The sequence below is a fragment of the Nyctereutes procyonoides genome, unplaced genomic scaffold, assembly GCF_905146905.1.
Source record: "Nyctereutes procyonoides isolate TBG_1078 unplaced genomic scaffold, NYPRO_anot_genome, whole genome shotgun sequence".
In the NCBI taxonomy this organism is placed as follows: domain Eukaryota; kingdom Metazoa; phylum Chordata; class Mammalia; order Carnivora; family Canidae; genus Nyctereutes; species Nyctereutes procyonoides.
In genome coordinates, this window is record NW_026575125.1 from 1064042 (window position 1) to 1076872 (window position 12831).

At 46.5% G+C, this 12831-nt stretch overlaps 1 long non-coding RNA gene across 2 annotated transcripts in view; it reads right to left on the reverse strand.

Moving 5' to 3' along the window:
• Positions 1-685: 685 nt before the first annotated feature.
• The window catches only part of LOC129517728 (uncharacterized), a 29817-nt gene continuing 17671 nt past the window's right edge, over positions 686-12831 (reverse strand). Inside the window, exons 3-4 of one of the 2 annotated variants that reach the window (XR_008666089.1) lie at positions 11599-11697; positions 686-883 (exon numbers count right to left, since the gene is read on the reverse strand). This is a non-coding gene — a long non-coding RNA (uncharacterized LOC129517728). Of the gene's footprint in view, positions 884-9478; positions 11698-12831 lie in introns of those variants that run through there. The other variant, XR_008666088.1, reaches the window with a different exon arrangement.

A 12831-nucleotide genomic window follows, 5' to 3' on the forward strand; every position in this document is an offset into this window, starting at 1 on the left:
CACGGTTATTGAGGTGTCATTTACGCTCAAGTAAAGCTACCCTTTTAGGGGCACAGGTGGGTGGATTTTGACAGATATGGACAGATGCATAACGAGTGCCAGGGTGCAGTTATATTTCCATCCGTGATGTGCTTTTGTTCATGATTTTATCCATGCACTCTTGGCTACTTTGTATATATAGTGTATATAGTCAGGTATCTCTGTATCTAGGTATCCATCTATGTATCTCTGTATCTATGTGTCTAGCTAGTATCTATCTATGTATCTATACATACCCTACTGTAGAATTTATTTATTTATTTATTTTTATTTTTTAAAATTTTTATTTATTTATGATAGTCACAGAAGAGAGAGAGAGAGAGAGAGAGGCAGAGACACAGGCAGAGGGAGAAGCAGGCTCCATGCACCGGGAGCTCGATGTGGGATTCGATCCCGGGTCTCCAGGATCGCGCCCTGGGCCAAAGGCAGGCGCAAACCGCTGCGCCGACCAGGGATCCCTAGAATTTATTTTATATAAATATAATTCAGATAGCTGTATATATATTATTTATATATTTAAATGTTATTTATATATATAATTGGGTTACATTTTATATATATATTTTTAGCATGTACATAGGAAATATATACATAGATACATGCGTGCACACACATAGCACAAGTATAATTTACTGTAGTCACAAAACACCACAGAACAGGTTGGCTCAAATAGTAGACATTTATGATCATGGTCCTGGAAGCTGGGATTCTCAGATCTGGAGGGGGGCGGGCTGAGGCTGGTTCCCTCTGAGGCCTCTCTCCTGGGCATTTAGATGCTGTGTTCTCCTTGCGTCCTCATGTGGTCGTCCCTCTGTGCACGTCTGTGTCCTCATCCCGTCTTCTTCTTTTTTTAAAAAAAAATATATATTTTTTAATTTTTATTTATTTATGATAGTCACACACAGAGAGAGAGAGAGAGAGGCAGAGACACAGGCAGAGGGAGAAGCAGGCTCCATGCACCGGGAGCCCGACGTGGGATTCGATCCCGGGTTTCCAGGATCACACCCTGGGCCAAAGGCAGGCGCTAAACCGCTGGGCCACCCAGGGATCCCTCATCCCGTCTTCTTATCAGGGCCTCAGTCCTATGGGATCAGGGCCCACCCTTCTGACCTCATTTTACATCAGTCTTCTTTAAAGACCCCACCTCCAAACACAGCTCCATTCTGCGGTCCTGGGGGATGAGGCTTCAACGCATGAATATAGGGAGGACATAGTTCAGCTCATGGTGCTCACATCTTCAAGAGAAAAAGTCACGTCAAGGTTTCCTAGGAGATGCATGACTTGCACAAGGGCACACGGTGGCAGACGGCCCTCGCGCTCAGAAGCACGGCTGACCAGCTCCAAGGTCAGTGGTTTTGCTCTTGCGCTGGAAAGGCTCCTGGCTGACCTGCCTCTTCCATGACCGCAGAGATTTGAATGCCAGATGTGGAAATTGCATTCATGTCACAGAAACCCACAAGGATCGAGACGTGGAACCGGAATTAAAGGAAAAAACAACAACAACAACAAAAAAGAACAACCACCAAAACCAAAGTGCATGGGCTCATCGTGCGTTCATTGTTGGCCGCCTTGAAATCCACCCGGCACAGCTCTGGCACGCGTTCACTCTCTATTCAGTAATTATTTATCGAGTGGCCGCCTGGGTAGATGAAGGAGAGCCAAAGGTGACCAGAGGAGACAGTTGGGGGAAGCCTGCACTCGGGATGAAAGGAGGGAAGTCCTCCACCTGAGTGTGTCATCCGCGGAGGCGGAATTAAACCACCTGCTCCGTGCAAGCTCATCAGCGTGGCTGAAACATCAGCTTTACGGGAATCAAGGGTCTCGACATGCGTCCAAATGAGACCATAATTCCCGAGGAGGCAGCTTATGACGTCCCGGGAAATACGGCCAGAAAGCAGCGCGGTCCGTGCTCCGTGTTGCGCTGTGCTAGCGGCGATGGGGCGAGTACACGGGATGGGCATGGGTTTCCCTTGCCCCATGTGTCAGCGTGGGGCCCCTGCTCGTGCCGGGCGGGGCGGGGGTGCACATACCAGGGCGAGCGGGGACACACCAGTCCTGCCCTCATGGAACAGAGTCTTCTAGGCAAATCCACATCGAAGAGTCAAGCTAATGAAAACATTAACAAACAGACGTCTCCCCCCGCCCCCCGACTGCACTTGCTTTTGTCTCTCCGGATCATCGAAGCTTCCGGGTGCTCATTTCCATTACAGAGCCAGCCACCTCGCCCCCGCCCTCGCCCGTCCTCAGCCCCCACCCCTCTCCATGAGTTTCCGGGGGCCATCCCCACAAACCTACTGGCTGCAAATGACACAGATTTACCAGGCAGCGAGGCAGTGGCCGTCTGCAAGCCTGGGGCCAACGCGCCGGCCACCGACCACATAATGGAGCACTTCCAGCCTCTGGGACAGTGAGAGCTGGGCCCCCAGTGTCTAGCTCCCGGCCTGCAGGGTCTTGCACGGCACCCCGGCACCCCCGTGCACATCTTTATGTTCCCTGCACTGCTGCAAACCCAGGGGCCTCAGCGAGGGACAAGACTCGCGCAGGCCGAGGACGGAGTGGTGGGCGCTATTAATTTCATAGTGAGGTTATCCTGAAAATGCTGTTTCATGAGTCGTATACATTTTCTAACAAGTGGAGTGTGTATTAGGCTCCCTGGAGTGCTCGCCAGCAAGCGCCGTGACTACTCTGCTTCTCTGCCTTCACACACACACATATGCACACGTATGAAAAACACACGCATGTGCACACATACCCATGCACACACACAAATACATGCATGCACAAGCACGCATACACACATGCTCACATACACACAATATACAAATATGCATATGCACACACAATGCATACAGACATGCACGTGCACATATGACATGCATGTGCACATGTATACACACGCAATGCATTCACATACATGCACAAACACATACATGCATACGTATGTACAGAGACACATGCATATATACGCATGCACAGCCTATACACACATGCACACATATGGACACATGCACATGCATCATATGTGTGCAGACACCACATGCATATGCACACACAGAAATCTACATACATATGCAACAATACAGACATGCACACATGCATATATACACATGCACACACATACACACATGCAGACACCACATACACGTGTACACCAGCTCACACACAAATGTACACATGTGTACCCAGACACACATGCATGTTCACACACAGAAACACACAATACGCTTATACACAGGCACACACACACGCAGACACCGTCTGTTACATTCTCATGAGCCTGTCTGTACAAACAGTTGCACTACACCCTCTAGAATTTTCTGTAGCCTCTTCTGAAATCCTTCCCCCCAGTCCCATCTTCTTTGAACCGGATTCAACCCTTGCTCTTTGCAAGACCCATTTAAATGTTGGGTATGAAAAAACCAGGCATCTCTCTCTGGTCAACGCTGAGCCCATGTTATACAGCATTGTTGGAAACCAGCCCACGGCTGGCCCTTTATGCTTTTCAAAGATGCACATCCTGGTCCTTTGGCACGTCCACGACAGAGCTCACCCCACAGATTTCCCAGGTATCTCGTGTGGAAATACCATACTGTGGAGGGGTCTCATGTATCCAGGATCAGCATGGCACTTTTCTCAGAGCTCGTGGGATTTATTCTGAGCCCCTTGTTGAATACCCTACAGGTGATTGAGAACCCCATCCCTCAGACACAAGCCCCACATCCCACTGCCTGTAACCACTGGGGTTTCATTGTGTCAGGAACACAGCCTAAGATGTTGAACTTCTGAGGACTGGCTGAGCCACTTGCAAGGACCATGCAGGGGCAGAAGGGCATGGGTGAGATGCTGTAATGCCCAGTTGGGCTCTGAGCTGCGTGCTCCATCGCCAGACGGGCTCTGATGATGGGTTGACATTCCGCTTCCCGGGGAGCTTTACAGGACGATGGTCTGAAAGCCTTGACAAGTCATTTAGCAGCGACGATCACGGGACGACATGACATGAGGGGTAAAGGATACGACAAGCCAAACATCTCTATCCTTTGCTGGCCTGACCCAGACCAGAGATGGAAAATGTGCATTTCAGAGCAACACTGAGTTTCTAAATGCATTTTAATAGCTTTCTCAGACATCCCTCATGATGAGCCAGCTCTTTCCAAACAAATGCCTATCCCCAGCATTTTCAGCTGGTGCAAAGGACAGTTTTCATTCAGGGCTGTCCTTGAAGGTCACTGATTTTATCCTCTCCAACGTGGATTAAAAGCAAATCAGATTATGGAAATGGCTGAGCTGCCTTTGGAGTAGTTCAGATGGAGGGTTTAACCTGTGTGCAGGGTTGGGGGAGGAGGGAGGTGGTTTGCAGGGTACGTGGAGCTTGAATGCTACACTGGGATTAGGTTCAGCAGGCACAGAAACCCTAAAACAATAGTGCTTTGAAATGACTTAAGTTTGATTCTCTCCCAAGTAAAGGTGACCCTGCAGTACATGGTCCAGGGCTGGTGTGCTGGCTCCGTGTCAGACTCCTCAGAAACTAGGCTTCGTTGCACCTCCCCAGTTCGCCAGCTCTAGTTATGACTCCTGTCCTCATGGTCCGGGATGGTGGTCCCCACATTCCAGGAAGAAAACTGGAGGAAGGGAAGCAGGGCAGGGAAGAAAGGGCCAGCTGTGTATGTCTTTGAAGGAAGGTTTCCGCCATGCTGTAGCACCAGTAGGCAGAGAGGGAAAAGCTTTGTGCTGGGAGATACTGGGCATGAATGATGCGGCCATTGATGATTAGTTCCGTGATGCTGGGGGAGGTTGGACTACTGTGAGGTTTAGTTTCCTCTCCTGTAACATGGCAATGATGATGGTGATGACATGATGGTGATGGTGATGACAAGGATGATGATGGTGATGAGGATGTGGATGAGGATGGAGATGATGGTGATGACAAGGATGATGATGATGAGGAGGAGGATGTGGATTAGGATGGTGATGGTGATGATGGTGATGATGGTGATGGTGATGACAAGGATGATGATGGTGAGGAGGAGGAGGATGTGGATGAGGATGGAGATGATGGTGATGACAATGATGATGATGATGAGGAGGAGGATGTGGATGAGGATGGTGATGGTGATGATGGTGATGACAAGGATGATGATGATGATGAGGAGGATGTGGATGAGGATGGTGATGATGGTGATGGTGAAGACGAGGATGATGATGATGAGCGGGAGGATGTAGATAAGGATAGTGATGATGGGGATGGTGATGGCAATGGTGACGATGATGGTGATGCTGATATAATGGTGGTGCTAACTGTGATGGTGATAATCATGATGGTGATAATGGTGGGGATGATGGTGATGGTGGTAATGGTGATGGTGATATTAGTGATGGTGGTAACAGCGGTGGTGGTGATGATGATGGTGATAATGGTGGGGATGATGATGATACATTAGTGGTGGAAGTAATAGTGATGGTGATGATCATGATGGCAATGGTGGGGGGGATGATGGTGATGGTGGTAATGGTGATAATGATGGTGATGATGATATGAGTGGCGGTGGTAAGAGTGATGGTGATGATGATGATAGTGATCATGATGGTGATGATATTAGTGGTGATGGTGGGGATGATGATGATGGTGGGGATGATGGTGATCGTGGTGGGGATAATGATGATGATGGTGATGATGGTAGGAATGACAGTGATGATGGTGATGGTGGGGATGACGGTGATGATGGTGATGGTGGTGTGGATATGATGGTGACTGTGCTGTGGCCTGCCTCACAGAACTGTCGTAAGAGACAAATGAACTGAAGTGTACAATCCCTCAAACCTTAGAATGTGTCATACAAATCCCACTTGTTTTATTCAGGACCCACTTCTGATGAAAACCATTCTTCTCTTGAAGGCTCACATTGAAAAACAAGCAGCTGCGATTAATTAAAACACAATTATTTATTACATTTGTGTTTGTTTATGTATTTCTGCATCAGAAGAGAAATAAATGAATATGCAGTGAATGAATTTTCCAAGAAAGATGGATTTATAAATACCTCTCAGGAAACACAAACAAGATGCACTTTCCTAACTGATCCTCGCATTAGACAGACCTGGCGTGACGCCATGCTGTATCCTGGTTATATGTCCCTCTGCGTATCACAGCTTGTATGAGAAGCACTAACTGTGGTCTCCCCCGCACCTGGCTCCGTGTCCATATCTCCAACACGCTCCACAAAAGCCTTGATGTGAATCACACCAGCTATGATGAGGTCCTGGGGTGGTTTTCATCAGCTGCTTGCAGACCAACCAGCAACTCTTCGAAAACACACTTGCCCTAACATGCCTGTCCTGTCATGCATCCTAGGGACTCAGCTCCTGGGGAACATTGATACGCTCGCATGTGAGTGTGTGGGTGTGTGGTCGCACTCATCACTAATCTGCATCCCAGACTTTTGTCACAGGCATTTAATCACCTGGTTCTTTTTTTAAAAATTTACTTATTTATTCATAAGAGACACAGAGAGAGGCAGAGACATAAGCAGAGAGAGAAGCAGGCTCCCTGCAGGGAGCCCAATGTTGGACTCAATCCCAGGACCCCGCGATCACACCCTGAGCTGAAGGCAAATGCTCAACCGCTGAGCCACCCAGGCGTCCCTAATCACCAGGTTCTATGCCAGCATGCAGCTACACCAGTATTTACTTGATATTTCTGTCTTCTAAGACATTTAAGATACATGTGCATGGATGGATGTATATAAAATACACAATCATACCTATTTGTATATACATATGTGTATATATGATACAATGTATACATGTTATACAATTATATATTTGCACATATGTGTGTATATACCATATAATATGTATAATTATGCAATTTGTATATATTTATTAATGTACATAGTGCATATATAATGTCATATAATTATGTTTCTATATTCTGTATATTTGCATACACATCGCATATATGGATATTATATAATGTATATATAATCATTATTTGCAAATATGTATATGTGTTATGTAACAAAAGTATATAATTTTTATATATATTTGTACGTATATATGTGAATACATGTGTATATATTATGCAATATACATAATTATACAATCACATAAATGTATATTATGTAATGTATGTATAATCATGTATTTGCATATATGTATATGTGTTACATATCAAAATTATATAATTTTCATATATATTTGTATGTATATATGTGAATACATGTGTATATGTTATGCAATATATATAATTATACAATTACATATTTATATGTATATATAGGTGTATATACATATAGGTATGTGTGTATATATAGATATGTGTATATATGTTTATATGTGTGTATATATTGTATGCACATAGAGGCACATATTTGTAAAAATTATATATATTATGTTACGTGATTACATACGAACATCATATACAATTATAGATACATAATTATATGAAAATATATTACCCATCATACCAAGTACTCTATGCAGCACATACACTGAATAATATGTAACGCATACATAATATACATAAAAATATAAGATTTATCTCCTGTATTCTATATAATATGTATATCCTATGTATTGTATATTGAATGTATATGTACATATACAGTATATACATAAAATGATAGCTAATGTCCTCATCATGTGCACTGTTATGGAATGTAAGAAATGGAACCTGGGGTAGAGCTCGGGGGCCTTGAGGTGATCGGTGCCGGGTGTGCGGGCTCGGGGCTGGGTCCATACGACAGAGGTATGTTTCCGCACCTCACGGCACATCCTGATTTTGTTACTTGTCCTTCTCTACATGTGAGCACGGCCGGTGCGATCAGCCAAGCATCTGTTTTCTCTCTTCCACGCACCCTCTTGAAGACGAATGCACTGGAGCGTTTCTGCGGGGCTGGGCATGGACGCAGGTGCCCACCCCATGGGCCCTGCGGCTGGCTCCAGGCAAGCACACAGGTGAGCACAGGTGAGGGGGCTCTGGGCGTCGTGAAGACTTGCGTACCCGGGCCTTAGAAGCAGGTGGGAGTGTACTGACTCCAGTTGTCTGTCTGCAGCCCGGGCTGGCTTGCGGGTTCCCTCTTCTTGCTGCAACGTGAGAGCGTTTTAACACGGGAGGAGATGTGGGTTGAAGCCTTGAGAATTCGTCCATGCCGGCCATCGTGTGCTCTGCTGTGACTGCTGAGCTAGGCGTCCACGGGTGCCCAGAGTGTGTGCCATGCACCTGCAGCACCGACCTCACCTGGGGGCAGAAGTCTCGGCTCTGCTACATCGCAATCTGCCCTTCCGCAAGACTCCCGGAAACTGTGTGCCTCGCCAGCCTGAGAAGCCGGGACGTGTACTCTGAGGTCTGGCGCGGTTTCTGCAAAAAGCGACCCACAGATGGGGGGAAATAGAAAACTGCCAAAACACGCACCAGGCTTCACTGTAGTTTTGAGACTCCCTGTGCAAGACTGTGGATGCACACATGGGGACGAAGGATAGACGCCGATGTTTGCACTTTTGAGCTGCTCTAATAGGCCAGGCCCACAAGGCAGGGGAATGTGGGAATTTTACTAATGCACGTATTGTCCATGCCAAGTGAATATTTGGTTAATCTTGCTGGTGTGGAAGAACAACACCAACGTTTCTCTTGGAGACCCTGTGGAGCCTGTCACTGGCTCCAGGTCTCCGGTCGTTTTGTCTTCCTCAACAGCAAGCAGATCTGTGATGGTCGCTTTTATGCGTCAACATGTCCGAGCCACAGTGCTACAGAAATGTGATCAAATATCCCACGAGGTGGGTGGGCCTCATCTAATCAGTTGAGGGCTTTAAGAGAATGAGCAGTGACCTCCCCTGAGCAAAAGGGAATCCTGTTGGCACATGGTCTGCACACCTCAGCTGTTTCCCACATGTCTAGTGTGCTGGTCTACCCTGAAGGTTTTGGACTTCTCAGCTCCCACTATGGCATGACCCAGTTCTTAAAAAAAAAAAAAGAAAAAAGAAAAAAAATCTCTTGTCTTTATATGAATATGCAACCTTTCAGTTCCGTTTCTCTGGACAACCCTGACAGATGCACGATCTGAGCCTCCTTGGGGCTCACCGTAGTACAGCTAAGAGCGTGATCACATATTGCAGCTCATACACAAGCACCAAATCCACCCACCCACGATTCACGAGCCCTTGTGGGATAGGAAAAAGGAAAAACAAAATGACATGGAAACATAAAAAAGCATGTTTCTCCCATCCCAGAAGGCTGTGGGCAGGTCTTCAGGGTAAGGATACCTTCAGAATGCTTCGGAAGATGTGAATCTAGGTGTTTGAGGTTATATCGGTAATATATTATAATATACCATTATAAATGGTTATATCAGTAATAAATAACAAATCACTTGCAATAACAATAACAATTAATAATAATAATAATAACAATAATAATAATAATAATAATAAAGAAGTCCTCATTGCTACTATGTCTAAACAAAGGAGAACAAACTATCGGATGGCAGCTGTCAGGGGGATAGTTTTGTATCATTGATATTGCGAATTCGGTGATGGCGAATTGTGTATAGGGAGCAGTATGTGCCGTGTGTTGGTACATGTGTGCCTGTATGCATGTGGTGCGGTACGTGCATGTGGGGCCGAGGACATCAATGCACGTATGTACGGACGTGTGTCTTATACCCACGTAAGCACACATGTCAGCTAAGGACGCCAGGCATCAGGCAGGTGCATCAAGGCAACCCTAACTAATTGAGACATAATTGGAGGAGCATGTGCTCAGATGTGTGCCCGTCACCCAAATACACCATGGGACCACCAAGACTTGGTTTTCACAGTCTGAACACGCAGGTCCCCAGAGTCCCTTCTAGGTCAGACCACCTGTCATCCTGGTGGGAAACCGCAGACAGGATTTAAGTCACGAGCCATCTGCCACGGGAAGGAGCAACATCCCTGAGGGAGCCAGCCTCCTGGAAAACACTGAGCGAGGCGTAGCGGAGCCTGACAAGAGGCAACAGGGCACGCCAGGCACAGTTACCGCCAACGCCCGACACGGGATGCGGCGACTGGAGGGTAATAGACTGGGCTGCCTGCATGCATCAGTCGTGTTCACGATGCACGGTGGCCCCTAATCAGCTCCACAGAGGAGCTCAGAGGTGAGGAACAGCCCCGGTCCTGCTGCTGCTGCTGCTGCCGCTCATCACACTTGCTGACCTCTCCCCGGCTCCCTGAGCGTGGCTGCTGCGGGTGTGTGCACTAGACCGTGTTCACCAGACCGTCCTTCTTTGAGGAAAAGACATTCAGAGCTGCACAGAGATCCCATCTGGACCAGAGCATGCTCCGAACGAATGTCCTCTCGAGAGAGGCAGAGGCACGGCGTGGGGCAGCAGCATCCCGTCCTTTTACCCATTGTCTCCCCCAGTCTTTACACCTCTGGATTCAAAGATCTCTTTCGAACTGAAACTCTGCACGCTCCTCCTGGAGCAGGTGCACACGTAGACACACACGTTACCCATCACTGGGTAGCTGTACTTATTTCTTGAGGCTCTTTTTGGCGCCACTTCTACGTAGACATGCATGGACCTCATTCAAATGTCAAGGTTGGAGAACCTTCATGGACAAGGGGAATGCCTCCCTTCATAAAATGATTTTTTGGAAACGGCCTTTTTATTCCTTAGAACTGCTACGCCTGGAAATGCACAGAAGATCTTGAGACTCCAACGTAAGCCGGCCACCTCCCTGCTTGCCGTGTCACCTTAGGCCCTGGAGATCTCTGGGGTTTTGCAGGGTCTGGTCAGGGAGACCACATGTGATCACGTGCGTGTGCTACCACAGCTGGGACTACCAACCCCGGGAGTCTGACTTCCCAGAAGGAAGTCACAATCCAGTGATGGGACGGCTGTGGCTGCTGCATAGACTCCCATGAGCTCACCCCTGGGTGCTTCCGAGCACTTATGGGCAAGGCCGTTTCCATCCCAGAAGGAAGGTCCTTCTGCTGCTAAACTTCCGAGCCTTACGGGTTTTCTAACAGACGGCGAGCATGTTTCTCAATGGACTCTTAGCCCTGGCATGCCAGTCGTTTCTTCATCCTGCCCCTGGTGCTATGTGAATGCGTATCCGCGCTCTTCTGCATCTCCATGTTCTTATTTTTTAAGAAAGTAGCCAGAAGAGTATTTTCCTCTCAAGGCTCTAGTGGAGAACAAGCAACTCTCTCTATATGCATCTTATCTACAGCTCATCGATGGTGCACGTCCAGCGGAGCCACTGGAGGGTGACTGAGGTGTTCTCAGCCCAGCTATGGCTCGGAACCCATTGGGCTCCGGGTGGCCCGGGTGCATGGTACCCTCTCTCCAGGGCCCGAGTGCTATGTGCACCCAGGGACACGCTCTAACTGCTCATTTCAACCTCCATTTTGGAGGCTCCACCACAGACAATGATGCCCATGACTAGCATGGTGGAGAGACCCCTCTCAAGCCCCCCACAAACAACCTGTTGGGCAAGGTCAACGTGCGGGACCTGGTTTTGCATGGAGTAGCTCATATGTATGCCCACAGCACTCACTCACAAGGAAGCACACACACTCACCGGATTCTCCAGCTCTCCATGAGCACAGATGGCACAGGTGTTGGCCTCCGTGCGTTGGGTTCACACCAACCCCATGTCCTGTGTGTTAGATGGGATTCTCTGTAAAGCAAAAGGAGCATTCTGATTTTTCTGAAATTATAAAGGATGATCATATCAGCACAGTCATGGATGCACGATTCTTAAAATACCACATGTTGTCTTTCCCAAACAAATGTTTGGGTTTTTTTTTTTTTCTGTTTTTTTTTTTTTTGGTACCTCATGACCTTTAACGGGATTTCAGAAAACACATAAATTCTTAAAAAGGGTCTCAATTTTAAGATTTTCATATGAGAAGACCTTCTTCCATCTATAAGGGGCACTAAGCTACAGAGGGAAGCATTGAATCAATTAAAATAGGCCCATCCTGGTTTTGTTCCCTTGGAGAGGAAAATGTAAATACATTCGGTCATAGTCAGGAAATCCTATTAAGGGTATTTTGTTCATGTTCTGCAGCTTCACAGACATGAGGGCACAGATACATCCTCTGCAGCCCTATTTGGGCAAGACATTTGCAAATCATCATCTGGTTTGCCTTCAGATTTTTACTCTTTTTTTTTTCAAGGGTGGATTAAGAATGAAACCTTCTCTCCAAGTTCTAAATGCTCTGAATGTAATAATCAACCATAACGAAAACCATTTCCTTTAGAGGATGAAGATTTTACTGTGGATCCCTTAACGCGGATCCCTGTATGTAGCATGGCTTTGGAGCACTGCACAATTACCAAGTCAAATGCCGTGGATTGCATAAAGGGTATTAGAAATTATTATAATGGTATTTGGGGGAGACAGAGCTCATTTCCTAAAGGTCTCCCTATGTCATTCTTATTAATGATTTTTTAATTTTTAATTTTATTTATTTATTTATTTATTTATTTATTTATTTATTTTATTATTTTATTTTTTTGTGCACTATCAATGCCAGGCAATTCAATACCATTTGGTCATTTCTTATGTCTGAGATGAAATGAAGCCAGGTGAGTTGGATTCTTCCGTTGTTTTATTTTTATTTCCCACTAGGCCTTTGGAGAGTTTTCTTCATTTTATCTGGTTTGACAGCTCCGTCAGAGTATGTCTAGGATTGGTTCCGTGTTTTTGTTTTCAGCGAGGCCTCCGGTGTCACATTTTCTTCTGACAATGCCTTTGGAGGACTACATCCGTCTTCTGTCATTTCTATAATTACCGCTTCTGAATCAT